At 47.5% G+C, this 21,804-nt stretch overlaps 1 protein-coding gene across 1 annotated transcript in view; it reads right to left on the bottom strand.

Annotated features, from left to right (window-relative positions):
- Positions 1-19,459, bottom strand: part of zmpste24 (zinc metallopeptidase, STE24 homolog) — a 60,383-nt gene extending 40,924 nt beyond the window's left edge. Inside the window, exons 1-2 of the mRNA XM_059949270.1 lie at positions 19,372-19,459; positions 13,328-13,434 (exon numbers count right to left, since the gene is read on the bottom strand). The gene's annotated coding sequence lies outside the window, so the exon portion shown is untranslated. The remainder of the gene's footprint in view (positions 1-13,327; positions 13,435-19,371) is intronic.
- Between the last annotated feature and the right edge of the window lie 2,345 nt (positions 19,460-21,804).

The following is a 21,804-nucleotide window of genomic DNA, read 5'->3' on the forward strand; positions in this document are numbered from 1 at the left end:
TGTTCACATGTCACATCTCATTCAGCTCTTACAAGTTAAAAGTTTGCAGCAAGGCCACCCTGTGTAAACTATCACACACAACACGTTGGGGGAGCTCGGCGCATCAGAGAGGGAAAGGGGCAGTCAACATTTCAGGGACTCCGCAGTTTTCTCTGCATCGAACCACATTCCCAGGACCTGCAGGCTCTTGAATCTCCTTCTGTGAAATGTATTGGTTGCCAGCTCATCTCCTGATGCTTTATTTTAGCCATAATAGTAAAAACATAAGGGGGGAAAAGAATGACTTTACTAACATAACACCCTCCACCTCCTTTTTTTTCCCCCAAGTATTCGCGTGGCCAAGGTTTTTGGTTTGCTCTGAGCTTTCAGATTCCAGTTTGGCTCAGTCACACTTGCTCAAATGAAAAACCATCCGAGCGGACAAGAAATGAAGCCCTCTTGCCAAAATGTAGGAAGCAAACAAGCCAGACGGTGTACAGCAAGAACCCAAAATAGAAGCTCGTTTGCGTACCGCAAGATCCCAGAAAGAGCAGCCACATAATGACCAAATATGCCAGTTTATTTCTTTCAAGTTACATTGCTTGAGAAATAAATATTGGCCAAGACACAAAAAAAAGTCACTGTGGTGTCCTTTACATTCATCTTAGGGAGGTACTCAGTTTGGTTTTATTTATTTATTTACACGGAAAAGGCTCTTCGGGTTACGCCATCGAGCATTCCCCCGATTTAACCCTAGCCTAATCACGGGACAGTTTACAATGACCAGCTAACCTACCGAATGGTACATCTTTGGACTGTGGGAGAAAACCGGAGCACCCGGAGAAAACCCACACAGTCACGGGGAGAACGTACAAACTCCTTATGGGCAGCGGTAGGAATTGAACCTGGGTCGGGCCATACTGTAAACTGCTGTTGTTATGTTTTCCAATTTCAAAACATTAAACTAATTCAAATGAAGACACGGGTATGAAATGCGGGTCTAACTTGCAACCTACTTTTAAGCAAGGTGTTGACGCATGCAATTACCGTATTTTTGCATATGACCCGTAATTAGTTACTTTAAACGAACAGGAAAGCTTAATCAGCAACATATTTATAAGATATTACTGAAATATTAAATAGGCAACGGTTGTGCTGACTGCTGTGCTGCCCTACTCTTGCAAAAGGCAGGACCTCTAACACTGTCGTAGTCCCTCCACCCCGATCTTGGGGCCAGGCAAGTGTTCCTCCTTGACCAAGGGTGACCTGCAGGCCAGCGGAGGGAAGGAGTGCCTTACATCTCCTTTGGTAGAGACGTATCAACACCCTGTTGCCATATATATATGCCATCATCTCCACAGCATGGCTATCTTCAAGATCTTCTACTGATTCTCACAGTCTTTGTGAGCTTCAAAGTAATTTACAACCCCACCCTGCTTCCCACATCGATGTAATCAGCAGAGCTCAAGGACTAATGCCTGGCTCGTTCTAATCTCTTTGGTTTGCTGAGTACAGGAGGGTGCTGAACATTGAACACATTCTGCACAACTGCCCATTCTCACCTGATTTAGCTGACCTGCTTAACATCAGCCAAACACTAGAGTGGCTGGCTGTCCGGTGTGACAAGCTCTGATGATGACTGAATACAGGACTGTGGGAAGGAACATCTTAGTTCTTTTTATAGCTGACTAATTCCCAGGCCGGCATAGTTACTTTCAGAGTCTGCTGGCTAATTCACACAGTGCAAACTTCCCCCAGACACTAATAGCAGAATGATCACGTGATTTATTGTCCTAATGGAGCGATGAAGGGGAGAATGTTGACTGGAGCATATGGAGCTGTTCAAGTGGCCCAAAGGAAGCTTTTCGTTCACCGCAGGCCCAAGTTTCACAGCTTGCTGAAGGTTAGCATTCCCTTCACTCTCCCTCCAGATGGTCCTGAGATTTCAGATTATGTGTCTGTGCAGTATGCTTGTGTGCTTGTGTGTGCAAAACACGTGATGTGTGTGTGTGAGAGTGAGCGTGTGTGAGTGTTTGTGTGAGAGTGAGTGTGTGTGTATGTTCTTGTATGTGTGTATGTGTGCAGTGTGCATGCATATATGTGTGTTTGTATGGGTGTCTGTATGTGTGTGTTTGTGCACATGTGTTTATGTGTGTGTATATTGTACATGTGAATGTGTATGTCTGTGTGCGTGTGTGTGTATGTTCTTGTATGTGTGTATGTGTGCAGTGTGCATGCATATATGCGTGTTTGTATGGGTGTCTGTGTGTGTGTGTTTGTGCACATGTGCTTGTGTGTATATTGTACGTGTGAGTGTGTCTGTGTGCGTGTGTGTGTGTGAGTGTGTTCATGTGCTTGTATGTATATGCTGGTGTCTAAATGTGTGCGTGTATTCATTTCTGTTTGTGTGTGTGTGTGTGTGTGTGTTTTTACATTTTTCTACAAATCTTTTCACAGAAGTGGTTTGCAGTTGCCGCCTTCTGGGCAGTGTCTTTACAAGACGGGTGACCCCAGCCATTATCAATACTCTTCAGAGATTGTCTGCCTGGTGTCAGCGGGAGGACGTGTGATCTGCACCGCCTGCTCATATGACCACCCACCACCTGCTCCCATGGCTTCACGTGACCCTGTTCGGGGTGAGGAGGGGGAGGGGGCTAAGCAGGTGCTCCACCTCGCCCAAGGGTGAGCTGCAGGCTAGCAGAGGGAAAGAGCACCTTACACCTCCTTTGGTAGAGGTGTACCTCCACCCTGACACTCTTGAGGGTAGTACTAGTGTAGAGTAAAGTGTTGCCATTACAGAGAAAGTGCAGTGCTGGTAGACAGTAAATGCTAGGCCACAAAGTGGTAGATTGCGGTCAGGAGTCCATCTTTATCATTACAGGGTACCATTCAATAGTCTTACAAAAGCAGGATAAAAATTGTCCTTCGGTCTGGTTTGTTGTTCCTCTCCACACCTTGTGGAGCACTGGGGAAAAATCTTTGCCACTTCCTTAGCATTTATCTGTTTTTTACGAGGCCACCCAACCCAGCACGGATGCAAGGAGCCAACCGGATTCGAACCGGAGACCACTCGCCTCAAAGTCCACTGCGGCTGCCATTACACGACAGGTCAGCCTTTCAGGCTGCTGGTACTCATTTACAGAGTTGTGTATGTTCAGCACGATGGGAGGGGGAGAAGAGAGAAGGTCTGGGGTGGGTGAGATCTTTGATCATGTTGGTTTCTCCACTGAGACAATGAGCAGAACAGACAGAGTCCATGGGTAGTTTCCGTTACGTACTGAGCTGCGTCCACAGGCCCCCGCAGTTTCTTGCGGTCAGAAGCAGAGCATATCAAACCATGACGCATCTAGATAGGACACTTTCAACGTTCCTCTCCTTCCTCATTTAATTCACTTACACAAATCCAGTTGTGACCAATGCCTTGATAGCTCCTTAGTGGCTGAGTTCAATTTGCTAACATTCTGGCGACTTTTTGCTACCTCTAAGAAGCTGTATGAATGAAGATTAATGTCGTTGTTATGGGCTCCTCAACAACTGAAGTCACTTTGTGAGGAAGAGGCTAAACTTTGCTTCTTAAGGAGATGCTGTCCAGCACTGTTCCCTCTAAAACGCACGGGTGCACAGCCGTATAGTAACTGAAATGCTCTCACGCACATTCTATTCTATGTTCTATTATGGGAGGCAGGGTTTAAGTGTCATCACAACATTGTGGGCCGAAGGGCCTGTACTGTGCTGTACTATTCTATATTCTATGTTCACATAGTCTCCATTGCCACTCAGTTGGAATTTTCATTTATATAATTTTAAATCACTCAATTCATTCAACATGTGTGTGATCACGTGGACAATAGACTTCCTGAAGGTGAGTTAAAAGGATGCCACACTCTTGACCCTGTTGCTATAGCAAACGCAAGCACATTTTATATTTGGATAAGAGAATGTACAACTGACAAAAAGTACTCAGCTATTACAAACTACAAAAAAGATGTTGCCTCAAAAGTATTGCTGCAATACTGTGATTTCAAATTTGTCGCTTCTGAGAAAGTTAAGACTGGTTCAGTTAAGATGCTCACTGGTATATTGCCTAGAAGCAAAGAATTTGAAGATTTGTCAATTCTTGCTGATATCGTTGGAACAGTTCAAGCTTCTGGTGCTGACTGTGAACGTGGATTCAGTCTCATGAATTTAATCAAGTGTAAATCCAGAAACGGACTAGAAATTGAACATTTGGATGAACTAAGAGGATTAAGACGTAGCTCTCATCAGGATGTGAAATTAATCTGGACGGGGTTTATTGACAATAGATTTGTAATAAATCAGATGAGCAAAAGTTTCCAAAATGAGAAAGGTTGTCGATGTTGTACTGTATTTCAATGAGGCGTTGGTTAGAGTTGACCATGGATGTTACATCTTAGCTCTCTTTGATATACAAGCCTGGGCAGCACAATACGGAGAGCAAGCTGTTGCCCACGTAGCCAGCTCCCCCTCTTGGTGCATCTGATGAATCCAAAGGAACGGCGGAGACCAATAGAGTTTGGTACCAGGAGCGTCACAGGAGTTGCCAGTCAGCGTTGAACTCAATGTAGGAGTGTCTCGGGGACTCCACCTCTGCATCGTTCCTTTGCATTTACTCCCAAAGCCTTTCCCATGAGTGGGTGTAGCCGCAAGGCAGCGGAGGTTTGAGATCAGAGTTTTCCTTCTCCTGGATGAGCTGCCAACCATGGGTGACAAGCCCCATCTGTCCGAAGCGACTGGTTTTAAGGCATCGGCAGCCCACCCTTTACCCCTTTTTCTGTTAGCAGAAACAGTTCCGCTGGGCTTAGTAGCTAAGCCACACATGAAGACCAGGAGCTGGTCTTGGTTGTCAGAGGCGAATTGAGATGCACACCATCATTTAATAGGTCATGAGAGCTTATTGCCAGTACCACCCCTGGCTATAACAACCAAAAGGTTATAACCTTCAATTAATAAATAAAATCAAAAGTGTGTGATTTTTCAATTTCCATTCTAAATATTCATAGTATGCATATTATATTTTTAAAAATTAAAATGCCAGGCAGTTTTCAGACCGCATAAGATGTTCCTGCTCAGAGCAATGTTTGGTCCACGCAGCTGTTTAAAAAAAATTCAAGGGAACATTTCTGTCTGGATAGATTACTCCAGTCATCTCCGTTGGGAGATTATTGCTGTGATTGGAGCAGTACGAGAACTGCAGGGACGCAGAAGAAAGTCAGTGACCTAGAAGGAGCTGCCCAAGAGCAACGCCAGAGGCTGTTACACATCAACTCAACCAAAGCAGGGCAGCATTTGGACATCTTACGAAAGAGGGCCAGGAGAGCTCCCATCTTATCCGGAAAGGTCACTGCACATGCTGATTGCTCATCCCCATTCAATTTAATTGTATCTGGTCAGTAACTTTACCATCTCCACAAAGAACTCGATTGGTAACAGAACACCGAGAGGAATGGTGGGTGCCTGCTGGCGTGATAGTTCGAGGAGTATAGTTCCAGAGGGCAGAGTGTAAGGAAATGGGTGAAGAGTTCAGTACTGAGGAGAGGAGCTTATTTTGACTCAGAGGGTAGTGAATGTGTAGAATTCTGTTTCTTTATCAATCTTTTTTTATGAGAGGCATAGATAGGGTGAATAGTCCCAGAGCACCAATAGCAAACACCAGAGGGCATATGTACAAAATTAAGGGAGGGAAGTTTAGGAGAGACATCAGGGGTAAGTTTTTTTACACAGAGGGTTGTGAGTGTCTGGAATGACTTGCCAGGTGTGGTGGTGGAGGCTATAAGATTAGGGGTATTTAAGAGCCTCTTGGACAGGCACATGGATGAAAGAAAAATAGAGAGTTATGGGGTAGTGTGGGTTTAGTACTTTTTTTTAAGGATTATATGGGTATATATAGTATATATATTACAACATATAATACAACATGGAGGGCTGAAGGGCCTGTACTGTGCTGTAGTGTTCTATGGTTCTATGGTTTTTATTAGTTAAATAAAAGAGCACAGGTATATATATATAAACAAGAGGAGAATTACCTCAAATATCTATATCAATAACGATTCAAATAAAAGGAAAATGAACATTATCGAGATTGTACATAGTATTAATCTATTAGTATATAATAAAGAAGAAGATAATTGATTCTCTTCTTATCCATAAAAAGAAGTGAAAAGATAAAGAAACTTTTATAATTGAAATGTACACCAAAAAAACCCCAAAACAACAAAACAAAAAACGAAAACAAAGAACTGGGCAGCTCAAATCGAAAGTAAAAACAAAAAAAAAGGAAAAACTTTCTGATCAAATCCAAAACTTCAAAAAGGTAACTGGAAGGGCCATAAGTCAGAGCATATGAAAATATTGAATAAAAGGTCGCCAAGTTTCCTCAAATTTAAAGGATGTATCAAATGTCCGACTTTTGCTTAAATGCAAGGATTTCAATCCACCTACCATTATTCATTGGCTTACCTCCATTATGTCCCATTTAAGTTTAGAGAAAATAATGTGTAGAATTCTCAGCTCTGGGGAACTATGGGGGCTCAGTCATTGACATTGTTCAAGGCAAAGATGGTGGAATTGGAATTGGTTTATTATCGTCACAGTTAAGTATCATTACAAAGAAGGTACAACAGCACTTCTGTTTCCTTAGGAGTCTGTGTCACCAAAAACTTTGACGTATTTCCATAGATGAGCCATGGGGAATATCCTAACTAGTTGTATCATGCCTGGTATGGAAACATCAATGCCAAGGAATGGAAAAGACTACAAAATATGGTGGATGCAATGCAGTCTAACACAGGCAAAGCCCTCCCCACCATTTACATGCAGCACAGCTGCTGTGTATTTAATATTTCAGTAATATTATTTGATTAAGCATTCTTTGTTGTTTACATTATGCATTTCAGGTTATCTGTAAAACTACATAAATGGCATACATCATCATACCACCACGTGATACGTGAGCACCTCACTTAAAGTAAAGTATGAAATGCTACTTCTGGCTCCATGTTTTTGCTTTTAACTAGTTTAATGCTTTGCAGTTACAAAACACAAAAAACTGGGTGATGAGGAAGTTTTAAGCGAACCCATGACAACTACCTACCTGTTGAAGGTAAGAAGTTCGAGTTTTTAAAAAAGCACAGAGGGAACTAATCAAGTAAAAAGCAAAAGCAGCATGTTTTCTTTGGAAGCGACAGATGCAGTCGAGTTTTATAAAGGCAGAAGACAGACAAATTCACAGGTTCATAAATGGTGAATAATAAGTGATAATAATCATAATTTTTTTTTAAAGGATAGAAATGACTGGCTACATCAGAAAGGTAAACATGCTTGATTCCATGACAGATAACTGGATTTTGTAGACAGAGCAAATTGAGCAGCATTTTAAAGCAAATGAGAAAAAGTACCAGTTTTGCTGAGTGCATTGGATTTAAAGCCATTGGATTTAAAGTTTGCTTAGAAATCTAACTGCTTCAGCCAAACCTGCTGAAATGAGCTTTTCTGATATTGTGAAACGAGTGCAGGAACACTTATAACCAAAACCATTGCTGATTTCACAATGCTTTTGGTTTCATAATTGGAATCAAAAGGAAGGAAAGTCCAACTTCAACATATGTGGCTGAATTGAAGAGATTGTAGCGGTGTGCTACAAACAGCGCTAAAATTACGACACGGAGTCGGTAACTGCAGTCGAAGGAAAAACTTTATTCGAAAACTTCAGCCTCACTTTTAAGCCTCTGTCAACCGGCCCCCCATGGCGAAGAGGCTCCAAAGCTCTGTGCTCGCAAACCCCCGTAGGCTATCTAATTGTGAGTCGGTTCGCATACGCTAGGAAATGAGCCGCCACATAACCCCCCCCCAGAACCGGCGATACACCCCCCAATGTCCACAGCCTGGGCCAGAACCTGCTTGGGAGGTCGGCCTCTGCGCCGAGGCGCCGGAAACTCGGCCGGTTGCGCCAGGTCCACATGGGCCGGCTTGAGGCGGTCCACCGTGAAAACCTCCTCCTTCCCCCCAACGTCCAGCACGAACGTGGACCCGTTGTTCCGGAGCACCGTAAACGGCCCCTCGTATGGCCGCTGCAGCGGTGGCCGATGCCCGCCCCTTCGTACAAACACAAACTTACAGTTCCGTAGGTCTTTGGGTACGCAGGTCGGGTGCCGCCCATGCTGTGAAGTGGGTATGGGGGCCAGGTTACCGAGCTTCTCGCGAAGTCTGCCCAGGACTGCAGCGGGTTCTTCCTCTTGCCCCCTCGGGGCTGGTAGGAACTCCCCGGGGACGGCCAGGGGCGCGCCGTATACCAACTCGGCCGACGAGGCGTGCAGGTCGTCCTTGGGCGCTGTGCGGATGCCGAGAAGGACCCAGGGAAGCTCGTCCGCCCAGTTGGCTCCTCGCAGGCGGGCCATGAGGGCCGACTTCAGGTGACGGTGGAAACGCTCCACTAGCCCGTTCGACTGTGGGTGGTAGGCAGTGGTGTGGTGCAGCTGAGTCCCCAAAAGGCTGGCCATAGCTGACCACAGGCTGGAGGTGAACTGGGCGCCTCTGTCGGAGGTAATGTGGGCTGGTACACCAAAGCGGGATATCCAGGTGGCGATCAGGGCTCGGGCGCAAGATTCGGAGGTGGTGTCGGTGAGCGGGACCGCCTCTGGCCATCTTGTGAACCGGTCCACGATAGTCAGGAGGTAACGCGCTCCGCGCGACACTGGCAGGGGGCCCACGATATCCACATGAATGTGGTCGAAACGCCGGTGGGCGGGATGGAACTGCTGCGGTGGGGCTTTGGTGTGCCGCTGAACCTTGGCCGTCTGGCAGTGCATGCACGTCCTGGCCCATTCACTGACCTGTTTGCGGAGTCCGTGCCAAACGAACCTGCTGGAAACCATCCGGACAGTTGTCCGGATGGAGGGATGCGCCAAGTTATGAATGGAGTCGAAAACCCGTCGCCGCCAGGCTGCGGGGACGACCGGACGGGGCTGGTTGGTGGCGACGTCACAGAGTAGGGTCCTCTCACCTGGGCCCACGGGGAAGTCCTGGAGCTGCAAACCAGAGACTGCAGTCCTGTAACTCGGAATCTCCTCATCTACCTGCTGTGCCTCTGCCAGTGCCTCAAAGTCTACCCCTTGGGAAAGGGCATGAACGGTAGGGCGAGAGAGCGCATCCGCCACGACATTGTCCTTACCCGAGACGTGCCGGACATCCGTTGTGTATTCAGAGATGTAGGACAGGTGGCGTTGCTGGCGGGATGACCAGGGGTCGGATGCTTTCGTAAACGCAAAGGTAAGCGGTTTGTGGTCCGTGAACGCGGTGAAGGGCCGACCTTCTAGGAAGTACCTGAAATGCCGGATTGCCAGGTAGAGCGCCAACAGTTCCCGGTCAAAAGCACTGTACTTGAGCTCGGGTGGCCGCAGGTGTTTGCTGAAAAACGCCAGGGGTTGCCAGCGACCTGCGATGAGCTGCTCCAGCACCCCACCGACTGCCGTGTTTGATGCGTCCACTGTGAGGGCGGTAGGAGTGTCCATTCTGGGATGTACTAGCATTGCGGCGTCAGCCAAAGCTTCCTTCGTTTGAACGAAAGCGGCGGCGGACTCCTCGTCCCAGGTAATGTCCTTGCTCGGACCCGACATCAGGGCGAACAGGGGGCGCATGATCCGGGCAGCTGAAGGGAGGAAGCGGCGGTAGAAATTGACCATACCTACGAATTCCTGAAGGCCTTTGACCGTGGTGGGTCGGGGGAAGTGGCGGACCGCATCTACCTTAGCGGGCAGAGGGGTTGCCCCGTCTTTAGTAATCCTGTGGCCCAGGAAGTCAATGGTATCAAGTCCGAACTGGCATTTGGCAGGGTTAATTGTAAGACCGTACTCACTCAGTCGGGCGCAGAGTTGACGGAGGTGGGACAGATGCTCCTGACGACTGCCGCTGGCTATGAGGATGTCATCCAAATAGATGAACGCGAAGTCCAGGTCCCGTCCCACCGCGTCCATTAACCGCTGGAACGTCTGTGCGGCATTCTTCAGGCCGAACGGCATGCGGAGGAACTCGAAGAGGCCAAACGGGGTGATGAGAGCCGTCTTGGGGACGTCGTCAGGATGCATCGGGATTTGATGGTACCCTCGGACAAGGTCGACCTTGGAGAAGATCCGGGCGCCGTGCAGGTTTGCCGCAAAGTCCTGAATGTGCGGCACAGGGTAGCGGTCCGGTGTGGTAGCCTCGTTCAGCCTGCGGTAGTCGCCGCACGGTCTCCAGCCCCCCGTCGCTTTGGGCACCATGTGCAGGGGGGAAGCCCAGGGGCTGTCGGACCGCCGGATGATCCCCAATTCCTCCATTCTCTGGAACTCCTCCTTCGCCAGTCGGAGCTTGTCCGGGGGAAGCCGCCGAGCACGGGCATGGAGGGGTGGTCCCTGTGTCGGGATGTGGTGCTGTACGCCATGCCTGGGCATGGCTGCTGTGAACTGCGGTGCCAGAACCGATGGGAACTCCGCCAGGACCCTGGTGAAGTCGTTGTCGGACAGCGTGATGGAGCCGAGGTGAGGGGCTGGCAACTGGGCCGCGCCCAGGGAGAACGTCTGAAAGGTCTCGGCGTGTACCAGTCTCTTCCTGGGCAGGTCAACCAGCAGGCTGTGAGCTCGCAAAAAATCCGCACCCAGAAGCGGTTGGGCTACGGCGGCCAGTGTGAAGTCCCACGTGAACTGGCTGGGGCCGAACTGTAGCTGCACCTGACGGGTGCCATAGGTCCTTACTGTGCTGCCATTCACGGCCCTCAGGGGGGGACCCGGTGCCCTGCTGCGAGTGTCGTAACTTGTCGGAGGTAAAACGCTGACCTCAGCCCCAGTATCGACTAAAAAGCGGCGTCCCGACCTGCTATCCCACACATACAGGAGGCTATCCCGATGGCCAGCCGCCGTAGCCATCAGCGGCGGCTGGCCCTGGCGTTTCCCGGGAACTTGCAGGGCGGGCGGCAACGGCGGGCTTCTGCGCCCCACCGCTGGTGGTAGAAGCACCAGTGGTCATTGGGCCGGGGGTTAGTGGGCTCTGCGGCCGGGCCTGGACTGGTTTGCTGCCGGGAGCGTGGCTGGGAGATCTGTGCGATGGACGCCCCGCTCACCTTTTTGGCGTTCCACAGCAAGTCCGCCCGGGCTGCCACCTTCCGGGGGTCACTGAAATCCGCGTCGGACAGCAGCAGGCGGATGTCCTCGGGCAGCTGCTCCAGGAATGCCTGCTCAAACATGAGGCCTGTGTGTCCCTCGGCCAGAGACAACATCTCATTCATTAAAGCCGATGGAGGTCTGTCGCCCAAGCCATCCAGGTGCAGTAAACGGGCAGCCCGCTCGCGCCGTGAGAGTCCGAAAGTCCTGAGGAGCAGGGCTTTGAATTCCGTGTACTTGCCGTCTGCCGGGGGCGACTGTACGAACTCCGCGACCTGGGCAGCTGTGTCCTGGTCGAGGGAGCCCACCACGTAGTAGTAGCGGGTGTCTTCTGAGGTGATCCGGCGAACGTGGAATTGGGCTTCGGCTTGCTGGAACCATAGGTCCGGGCGCTGTGTCCAGAAACCCGGCAGTTTCAACGAAACCGCATGAACAGAGGCGGCGTCGGTCATTTCTGGTCCAAAAATCGTTTGGACCGTCGGGGTCACCAATTGTAGCGGTGTGCTACAAACAGCGCTAAAATTACGACACGGAGTCGGTAACTGCAGTCGAAGGAAAAACTTTATTCGAAAACTTCAGCCTCACTTTTAAGCCTCTGTCAACCGGCCCCCCATGGCGAAGAGGCTCCAAAGCTCTGTGCTCGCAAACCCCCGTAGGCTATCTAATTGTGAGTCGGTTCGCATACGCTAGGAAATGAGCCGCCACAAGATTGTTAGTTTGGTAATAGGCTTAATGATGCACTGGGAGATTGTACAGTTTGTGAAGTCTTACAAGAAAGTATTCAAAATCAGAAGCACAACTTACATTTAAAAAAACAGTCAGACAAAGACACAACTGAGTTGCAGTCAGGAATGAAAGCGAGAGTGAAGAAAATTGCAATGCCTTAACAGAAACCCACATGACCGAACAAATTGTGTTACCTTTGTGGCAGGGGCTCATATACACCAGACCAATGCAAATTTAAAGATGAATCTTGCAGAAAATGAAACGAAGGAGGACATATATAAAGAGCATGTTTGACAAACAAAAGTAAGTGGACTGCACAAGGAAGAGTAAAAGTTAAAAAGTCAAGTTGCAGTTTCAAAAAGACCATTAATCTGCATGCTGTTGATGAAACGTCGGTGATAATGATGAGAGCGACACAGGATTGAGCAGCCTTAAGACTTACAGTTTGAAAACTAACAATAGATAAGCAACGCGTACAAAATGCTGGAGGAACTCAGCAGGCCAGGCAGTCCTGCTGAAGGGTCTAGGCCTGAAACGTCGACAGTTCATTCTTTTCCATCGATGCTGCCCGGCCTGCTGAGTTCCTCCAGTGTTTTGTGTGTGTAGCTCGGATTTCCAGCATCTGGAGATTTTCTCTTGTTTGTGAATAGATAATCAATATGGCTTGAAATGAACGGCAAATTAATTAAAATGGAATTGGACTGTTTTAGTCATTCCACAAAAAGAGCCTGAATGGTATTTCAAAGATACTGAACTGAAGCCTGCAGATACCCAACCAAGAACTTAACTGGAGAAAAGATGACTCCTGTGGGAATGGCATTTGTAACAGTGAAATACAACAACCAACAAGGCGCATTGGGCTTGTATGTGGAAAAAATGGGAGGGCCAGCATTATGGGGCTGTGACTGGCTGAGACAACTACAACTTGATTGGAGATCCATCCACCATTTGCATGCCACATCCCCTGCAACAAAACCAACCAAAAGTGAATTGAGAAAGATGCTGAGTGATGCCACAGTAGCGTTCAAGGGTGGCACTGAAATATTCAAGCATATCAAGGGTAAAAAAGTGGCAAATGGAAATGCCACCCCCAAGTTTTACAAAGCTGATATGGGTCATAGAAAAACATGGAAAACCTACAGCACAATACAGGCTTTTCAGCCCACAAAGTTGTGCCGAACATGTCATTACCTTAGAAATTATTAGGGTTACCCACAGCCCTCTATTTTTCTAAGCTCCATGTACCTATCCAAAAGTCTCTTAAAAGACCCTCATACCATTGGTGATAAAGTAGCCAGTGAGTTAGATTGCATGGAGACTGAAGGTTGAGTGGAGCCCATGGGCAATGCCAGTGGACCCAGTAGCCAAGAAGCATGGGCCTATCATGATCAGCGGTAAATTTAAGGTCACCATCAACAGCCACAAAGGATTTTATTGCTATGATAGGCTTGTTTATGGAGTAACATCTGTACCTGCACACTGCCAGAGAACTGTGGTCCAGGTTCTGCTCAAGCCATCAGTGTTTCCAAGGTGACATCATTGTTCCCAGTGAGGATGACATCTCCAAAACCTTAAACCACTGTTAAAGAGATTAGAAGAGTATGATGCGACAAGTGTGAGTTCTTTAAACCAATCATCACTTACTGTGGTTACACCATTGATGTACAAGATTTACATAAGTGTGCTGAGAAAATCCAAGCAGTGCTGGATGCCCCAAGGCCAAAGAATATGTCACAGTTGTGGTCCATTTTTAGGATTTGTCAATTACTGTAGCAGGTTCCTGCCAAACCTGGCTACTGTACTCTACCCCTTGACCTCATTTCTACAGATCAGGAAGAAACAGCAGTGGACAAAGTAGCGTGCGGTGGCTTTACAAAAGGCAAAGGAAGTGGTAACGTCAGACACTGTACTCACACATTATGGTCCACACTGTCCAGTGAAGCTTGCCGTGCGCTGATCAGAATGTCAGCACATCCAGAAGGAAGGTGCCCAGAGCTTTCAGAAGCACTTTGTACAGTCCCAGAGTCAACTCCTACAACCATCACAGAGGAGGTCACAGAACCTGAGAATGTTTCACAGCCACAAGGCTCACCAGCCGAGCAGAGTGACCACCCTCCCACCCCTTGTCAGGAAAGAAATTATCCCACAAGAGTAAAACATCCTCTACAGCGATTAAATCTGTTGACCTAAATGGGGCAATTTTAACTTTACTATGTGTAGATGTTTATACAGTAATTGTACTATATAGTATACTGTGTACGTAGCTGAGATTCATTCTATACTGAGTTGGAGTTTATAGCTAAGGAGGGAGAACTGTTCTGTATTTAATATTTCAGCAAATTGTAAATATATCATCTGATTAAGCATTCTTTGTTGTTTCCATAATGCATTGCAGGTTATACGTAAAAGTGCATAAATTACCTGTGTCATGACACCACCATATCATATACACACACCTCGCTTAAAGTAAAAAAAACCTGAGATATGTTATTCCCATCTCACTGCGTTTTTATTTTCAATTAGTTTAATGTTTTTGAGTTACAAGAAAGCAGCATCCAATATCAACGATGCCACCATCCAGACCATCCCCTCTTCTCACTACCAGGAGCCTCAGGTCCCACACCACCAGGCTCAGGGACAGTTATTGCCCTACAATCATAGACTCCTGAACCAGTGAGGGTAACTTCAATCACCACCACTCTGAACTGATTTTGACTCACTTTCAAGGACTCTTTACAACTCGTTCTCAGTACTAGTTTCAATTTTTGCAGTTTGAATCCTTTTGCACACTGATTGTCGGTTTATGTATAATTCCTTCGTTAATTCCTTTATACTTCTTTTCTCCCCATGAATGCCAACAAGAAAACGAATCTCAAGGTAGTATATGGTAACATTTATACAATACATACATTTGTACCGAAACAGTGAGAAGCTTGTATAATGTTCATACAGATCAGTTCATTACACTGAGGTGAAACAATAACAATGTAGAATAAAGTGTAACTGTTACGACGATTCAAGTTTATGTATCACGTGACAATCAAAACATACAGTGAAACGCGTCATTCGCGTACAACCAACAGACCTGAGGGTGCTGTGGGGAGAGCCTACAAGAGTCCCAGACATCCCACCTCTCCCGGAAGTTCCGGGAGTCTCCCATATATTGATAGTGGCTTCCTGATGCCTGCAAATTACATCCAATATCCCGGAAATCGATTTTTTTGAGAGGGAGAGGGAGAGCAAGAGTGAGAGGGAGCATCCTGATTGGTCTCTCTTCGTGCTAAGTAGACCTATCAGTTTTCTCTGTGGGCGGGCTTTACAACCGACCTCAAAAATAATGACAGTGTTGCTCGCTGCACTGTTTGAAACAGTGACTTTTCTATTGCCCATGGGTTAAATGACTATAAAAGACATGTTGAGGTGAGTTTAACAGGTGTCATTCATTCATTAGCATAGCTAATGTTATTTAAACTAGCTGACTAGCTGCTAAGGAGCCACTCTATTGATGTCCTGCGTGATGAGGCCCTGTAGACCTGCTTAAAGTTGTAATAGATTAAAAAAACGACTCCATGATAGTATAAGTACATATTTTAATGTCACATTTTCTGCATATACCCAACTTGGTTGACAGATTAGACAAAATCACTAAACAAAGTATTACATACACCCTTGGAGGTCGACTGGGGGGTGGGGTAGATATGGGGTTGTGGGGAGCAGGGGTGCTATCTCCCTGAAATGAGTTTTTGCAGAGTGAGATGTCTGGAGTCCCCACACATTTGGGCGCCAACTTAGCATTCCCACAATGCTCGGAAAAACAACACAGAGCACAACAAGCAACAAAACAGCAACAGCAAAGCAAGCTCTGTATCCCTCCTCCCACCCACACACATAAACAGTCCCCTCAGCCCAAGACAGGTCATCTCCTGCGACCCCCCCTTAAGCCTTCAAAGGTCTCAGATTCGGACTTGGTCTTGCAGACATTGGTGCAAGATCATAATGAGGTAGATTGTGGAGGGAAGGGGCCAGCTTATTGTACTAGACGTATATGTGATGTGTGGTAGTACAGGCTCGATGGGCCAAATACCCTTCTCACTCTGCTGACAAGATACATCTTTATTGTTACCCATTAATGATCCCTAAAATGAACCACACAATGTTAATGCTATGTGCTCAGGAAAAAGGCTTTGCCAAAGAATTTTCTCCAAAATCCACTTCACATTATGTTTTAAAGTCAAAAGCCCAATGTAGAAATGTCCAGTTTACTGTCATATGCACAAGGTGAGGCAGAGCCCAGGCCCAGGCCTGAGGGCGAGGAAGGGCCCGAGGTTTGATCGGTTTAAACGCTGGGCCAAATTGGAAAGGTTGGCTACGGGCTAAATAAATTGAGGCAGCAGGGCCCAGGCCTGAGGATGCATCGAACAGCAGGCCCCAGGCCTGAGAATGCATCGAACAGCAGGGCCCAGATCCAAGACCAAGGGACGACCAGAGGTTTGGATGACTTAAGCACCTGGGCCAGCTTGAAATGGTCAGGGTGTCGGGGACGAGGCGAGGAACAGGCCGGTTCTGCTCACAGCTCCGTGATATTTACTGTGCTCTGCGCTGAACTGAAGCTATGGCCTGCTCCTGAACTGGCTGTGGTAATGTGGACTCACTTTTATAAACTTCAGTTCTGAATGCTATTTGCTCACTTTTATTGTTTGCATGATTTGATTTTTTTTTCTCTCTCTCTCACTCTGCATGCTGGGTGTTTGATAGTCTCCTTTCTCAATGGGATCTATTGGATTTCCTTGTCTTGTGGCTGCCTGTAAGGAGACGGATCTCAAAGTGATATAAAGTATACATGCTTCAATAATAAACGCGTGTGAACTTTGAAGTACATATATTCAAGTCGATGGGTCCAGGCGGAATAGTTTGGCATGGACTAGATGGGCTGAAGGGCCTGTTTTGTGCCGCAGTGCTCTGTCACTTCAGGTTTTCAACATGAGTGTCGAAGATCAAAGAGTGAAGGTCGAGGCCCAGTGGCTGAAGCCCGGAGCCTGTGAATCTCTGAGTCTGTTGGGTAGGTCTTTGAGTCCGAGTCCACTGGAGGATGAAGACAACACATCCTGGAGGACTACGTGGCTGTGAGAGAGGAACGGGGCTTGCTTTGCCTTCTCATGTCCTGCGTTGTTCCTGCCGAGCTTGGTGGGCTTGCCGCGTTGGCGCCGGTATGCGTGGCAACCCTCGCGGGCCATTTTCCCGCGTGTCCTCAAACGTGTTAGCTGTGAACACAAATGGTGTGTTTCCCTGTACACGCGATGAGTAAATCCGAATCCAAGTTCCCAAATAACAAGCCGAAACGGTAGGGAGTGGGGGCGGAATCCAAACAGGAGAATAGTCAGCCTCCCTGATGCGGCTCACTGCTCAGAGCCCAGATGTTCCGGAAGGCTGTCCTGGGAAAAAAAGCTGGCTCAGTAGTTTTTCTTTCAGTTCAAGGACTCACTCAGCCTGGAATGCAGGGAGCTGTTGTAATTGCTTGTGGTTCTCTTTGCTCATATATCTTGAGTTTAATATTTTCACAGACACGGGGAAATCTGCAGATACTGGAAATTCAAGCAACACACACAAATTGCTGGTGGAACACAGCAGACCAGGCAGCATCTATAGGGAGAAGCACTGTTGACGTTTTGGGCCGAGATCCTTCGTCAGGACTAACTGAAAGAAAAGATAGTAAGAGATTTGAAAGTAGGAGGGAGAAATGCGAAATGATAGGAGAAGACCGGAGGGGGTGGGATGAAGCTAAGAGCTGGAAAGGTGATTGGCAAAGGGGAAACACAGCTGGAGAAGGGAAAGGACCATGGGTTCTGGGTCAAAATATAATCGACAAGTTGAAGGGCCGAAGAAATTATAGATGGGGAGCAGTGCGAGAGGGTTTCACTGAACTCTTGTCGAAAAGAAGATTTAAATTTCTTCAGTGTAGGCATCACTGGGAGAGGCTTTGCAGTAGTGAATTTAAAAACGTAAACTCGAGGAAATCTGCAGATGCTGGAAATTCAAGCAACACACACAAAATGCTGGTGGAACGCAGCAGGACAGGCAGCATCTATAGGAAGAAGCACTGTCAACGTTTCGGGCCAAGACCCTACTAGGCCGCCACCCCACTCGGGATAGGGTCCCCCTTGTCCTCACCAACACCCCACCTCCAACGGGATCCCACTACCTAACACATCTTTCCCTCCCCCACTCTTTCTCCTTTCCGCAGGGATCGCTCCCTATGTGACTCCCTTGTCCATTTGTCGTCCCTTCCCACCGATCTCCCTCCTGGCACTTATCCTTGTAAACGGAACAAGTGCTACACCTGCCCTTACACTTCCTCCCTCACCACCATTCAGGGCCCCAGACAGTCCTTCCAGGTGAGGCGACACTTCACCTGTGAGTCGGCTGGTGTGGTATACTGCGTCCGGTGCTCCCGGTGTGGCCTTTTATATATTGGCAAGACCCGATGCAGACTGGGAGACTGTTTCGCTGAACACCTACATTCTGTCTGCCAGAGAAAGCAGGATCTCCCAGTGGTCACACATTTTAATTCCACGTCCCATTCCTATTCTGATATCTCTATCCATGGCCTCCTCTACTGTCAAGATGAAGCCACACTCAGGTTGGAGGAACAGCACCTTATATACCGGCTGGGTAGCCTCCAACCTGATGGCATGAACATTGATTTCTCTAACTCCCGTTAATGCCCCTCCTCCCCTTCTTACCCCATCCCTAATTTATTTATTTCCCCCCCTGCTTTTTTTTCTCTCTCTTTGCCCACCACTCTGCCTGTTCTCCATCTCCCTCTGGTGCTCCCCTCCCCCTTTCTTTCTCCCGAATCCTCTTGTCCCATGATCCTTTCCCTTCTCCAGCTCTGTATCACTTTCGCCAATCACCTTTCCAGCTCTTAGCTTCATCCCAACCCCTCCGGTCTTCTCCTATCATTTTGGATTCCCCCCCGCCCCCGCCACTTTAAAATCTCTTACTATCAGTTAGTCCTAAACGAAGGGTCTTGGCCCGAAACGTTGACAGTGCTTCTTCCTATTGATGCTGCCAGGCCTGCCGCGTTCCACCAGCATTTTGTGTGTGTTGGCAATTTAAACCTATCTTTTTATCATTATCTTTAAGTATCTTATGAGTTATCGGCAAAATACTGTACACTATTATTCCCCACCTTGTCACGCTAAAATGAGAAATTCTGTTTCGAGCAGTGTATCATAACAGTTATTCCTTTGCATTTCTGAACAGTTGGGATCTGATCATCATCCACCAGTTAGTCCGGAGTATTTGCAGACTGATCCTCCCTCTCTCCAAAGTTTGGCTCTGTTCCATACTCGATCTGTGTGAAGTTGTTTTGTTTCAATACTGTGGGAGCAGGTTCGGTGGCAGCTTCTCAGAGGCATTTCCTGAGGGATCTAGGATAAATGCCGACCCTGTCGCTGAAGCCCACATATAAATACTGAATGAATTAAATAAAAATTTAAATTGCACACCAACATACCAACGATCCCCCACCGCCCACTTCTGCACACTTTGTGCAATCGGTGTTGACATCTTCAGTGGCACAGTCTGTCGAGCTGCTGTCTCACTAGCTCCAGTGATCCAAGTCCAAAGTCCGGAAATTCACAGGACACTTGTTATCAAAGTATGTCTGCTATATACAAAGCAAACAACTTGAAGAGCTCAGCAGGTCAGGCAGCATCTATGAAAAAGAATAAACAGGCAATGTTTCGGACTGAGACTTTTCTTCAGCTTTGGATTTCCAGCATCTGCAGGTTTTCTCCTGTTGGTTATTCTTTTTACTTTATTGTCGCCAAACAATTGATACTAGAGCGTACAATCATCACAGCGATGTTTGATTCTGCGCTTCGTGCTCCCTAGAGTACAAATCAATAGTAAATATAATAAAAATTTAAATTATAAATCATAATTAGAAAACAGAAAAGGGAAAGTAAGGTAGTGCAAGTCAGGTCTGGATATTTGGAAGGTACGGCCCAGATCCGGGTCAGGATCCATTCAGCAGTCTTATCACAGTTGGAAAGAAGCTGTTCCCAAATCTGGCCGTACGAGTCTTCAGGCTCCTGAACCTTCTCCCGGAGGGAAGAGGGACAAAAAATGTGTTGGCTGGGTGGGTCGTGTCCTTGATTATACTATATAACACCTTGAGATTTGTCTTCTTCCACAAAACAAAGAAACCCAATAGAACCCATTAAAAAAAGACCCTGAAGGACCAAATCTGCAGGGACAAAAAAACCCACAAATTGTGCAAACGATAAAAGTAAGTAAATAGCATTCCGAACTGAAGTTCACGAAAGTGAGTCCACGGACACGAAGCCGGTCATCACTCCAGCTGATTCAGGAGCCCATCAGTTGCAGACCACAGCCTCAGGTCAGTGCAGGGATGAGTAAACCTCGCGGAGCTGCGGGCTGAACCCCTCAGCGCCAGCCCTAACACCCCGACCTTTTTAACCCGGCCCAGCGCCTAAATCGGCCAAACCTCGGGTCATTCCTTGCTCTGAGACCCAGGCCCTGCCGCTCTGGTATGCTCCCGGGCTTGGGCCCTGCCACCTCAACTCGGCTCGTACGCATCACGCCGCGACCGTCCCGCGCCTTCGAGACTTCAGTTCGCACAGCAAACAAAAAATGCCAGGTCACACGGGTGGTTCAAAAGTCCAGCCCCGAAAGGGAGTTGAATCCTGACTTCCAATGCTGCCTGCGTGGAGTCTGCAAGTTCTCCCTGTGACTGCATGGGATATCTCTGGGTGTCTGGTTTCATCCCACACCCTGAAAGTCAGGTGGTTCGGTAGATTTATTGGCCACTGTAAACTGTCTCCAGATGAACGGTAGGGTCCGGTGGTAATGCATGGGAAAGTATAAAAGGGGTCAGCATAGACTCGATGGGCAGAAAGGCCAGTTTCTGTACTGTATGGCTCTGTAACCCCTTAAATTTAACCTGAACAAGGTCCCTAGGCTAAAGCTGTGAAAGGTAGGTGATCACCTAACCATTAGAAATTATTGAAATGCTCAGGGCGTTATGTATGTATTTATTTATATGTTTGTTTGTCCATCCATTTATTTATTTATCGAGATACAGTGCAAAATAGGCCCTTCCAACCCGTTTTGCCACACTGGCCAGTAATCTCCCAAGTTAACCCTAGCCTAATCATGGGTCAACTTACAATGACCAATTAACCTACCGACCGGTACATCTTTGGACTGTGGGAGGAAACCAGAGCACCTGGAGGAAACCTATGTGGTCGTGGAGAGAACGCACAAACTCCTTACAAGCTCTGGCGGGAACTGAGACCAGATCACAGATAATGTTAAGCTTTGCGCTAACCACTGCGCTACTGTTCCACCCTCATCAGAACTTGAACCCCTGAATACATTAACCAGCGGAAACAAAAGCAATTCTTCTGGTGGTGGTGATCCAGCACATGGTGAGTTGTAATTATCTCTTCTGGCCTGTGCGGGGCGCTGTGGGGGTCAAGGTTTTCAGAGCACCTGAATAGGTTAATTATTGTTTAACAGCAGTCATTACTCGTTTAGAGTTCCTCCTTTAGTTTTTATCTCGGGCGACTCGCTCTCTGTTATGCGGTCTCCTAGTGCTTTCTGTTTAAGCTGGTTAAGTTTATTTCGAGAGGCTCAGGGATTCCGTGTTACTTATATTGCTTAAGCGGACACCTGATTAGCACTAATGGCGGGGTCCTAGTTTGGGGAACGTTACCTCTCGCGGTGTTGCTCAGCCAAGACCTTGGTGTTCTTTTGAAATTATTATTAATAAACCCTGGTCGCCGTCTCTACATCGGAGTCGGTCTTTCCTCCGCACTTGGGTCACGATCTTAGAACAAATAACATGGACGTGGAGCAGTTCACTACAGTAACAGGTCCTTCGGCCTGCTGTGTCCATGCTGATCACAGCACCATTTTGAGT

This window comes from Hypanus sabinus, chromosome 24 (genome assembly GCF_030144855.1).
Source record: "Hypanus sabinus isolate sHypSab1 chromosome 24, sHypSab1.hap1, whole genome shotgun sequence".
NCBI classification, from domain to species: domain Eukaryota; kingdom Metazoa; phylum Chordata; class Chondrichthyes; order Myliobatiformes; family Dasyatidae; genus Hypanus; species Hypanus sabinus.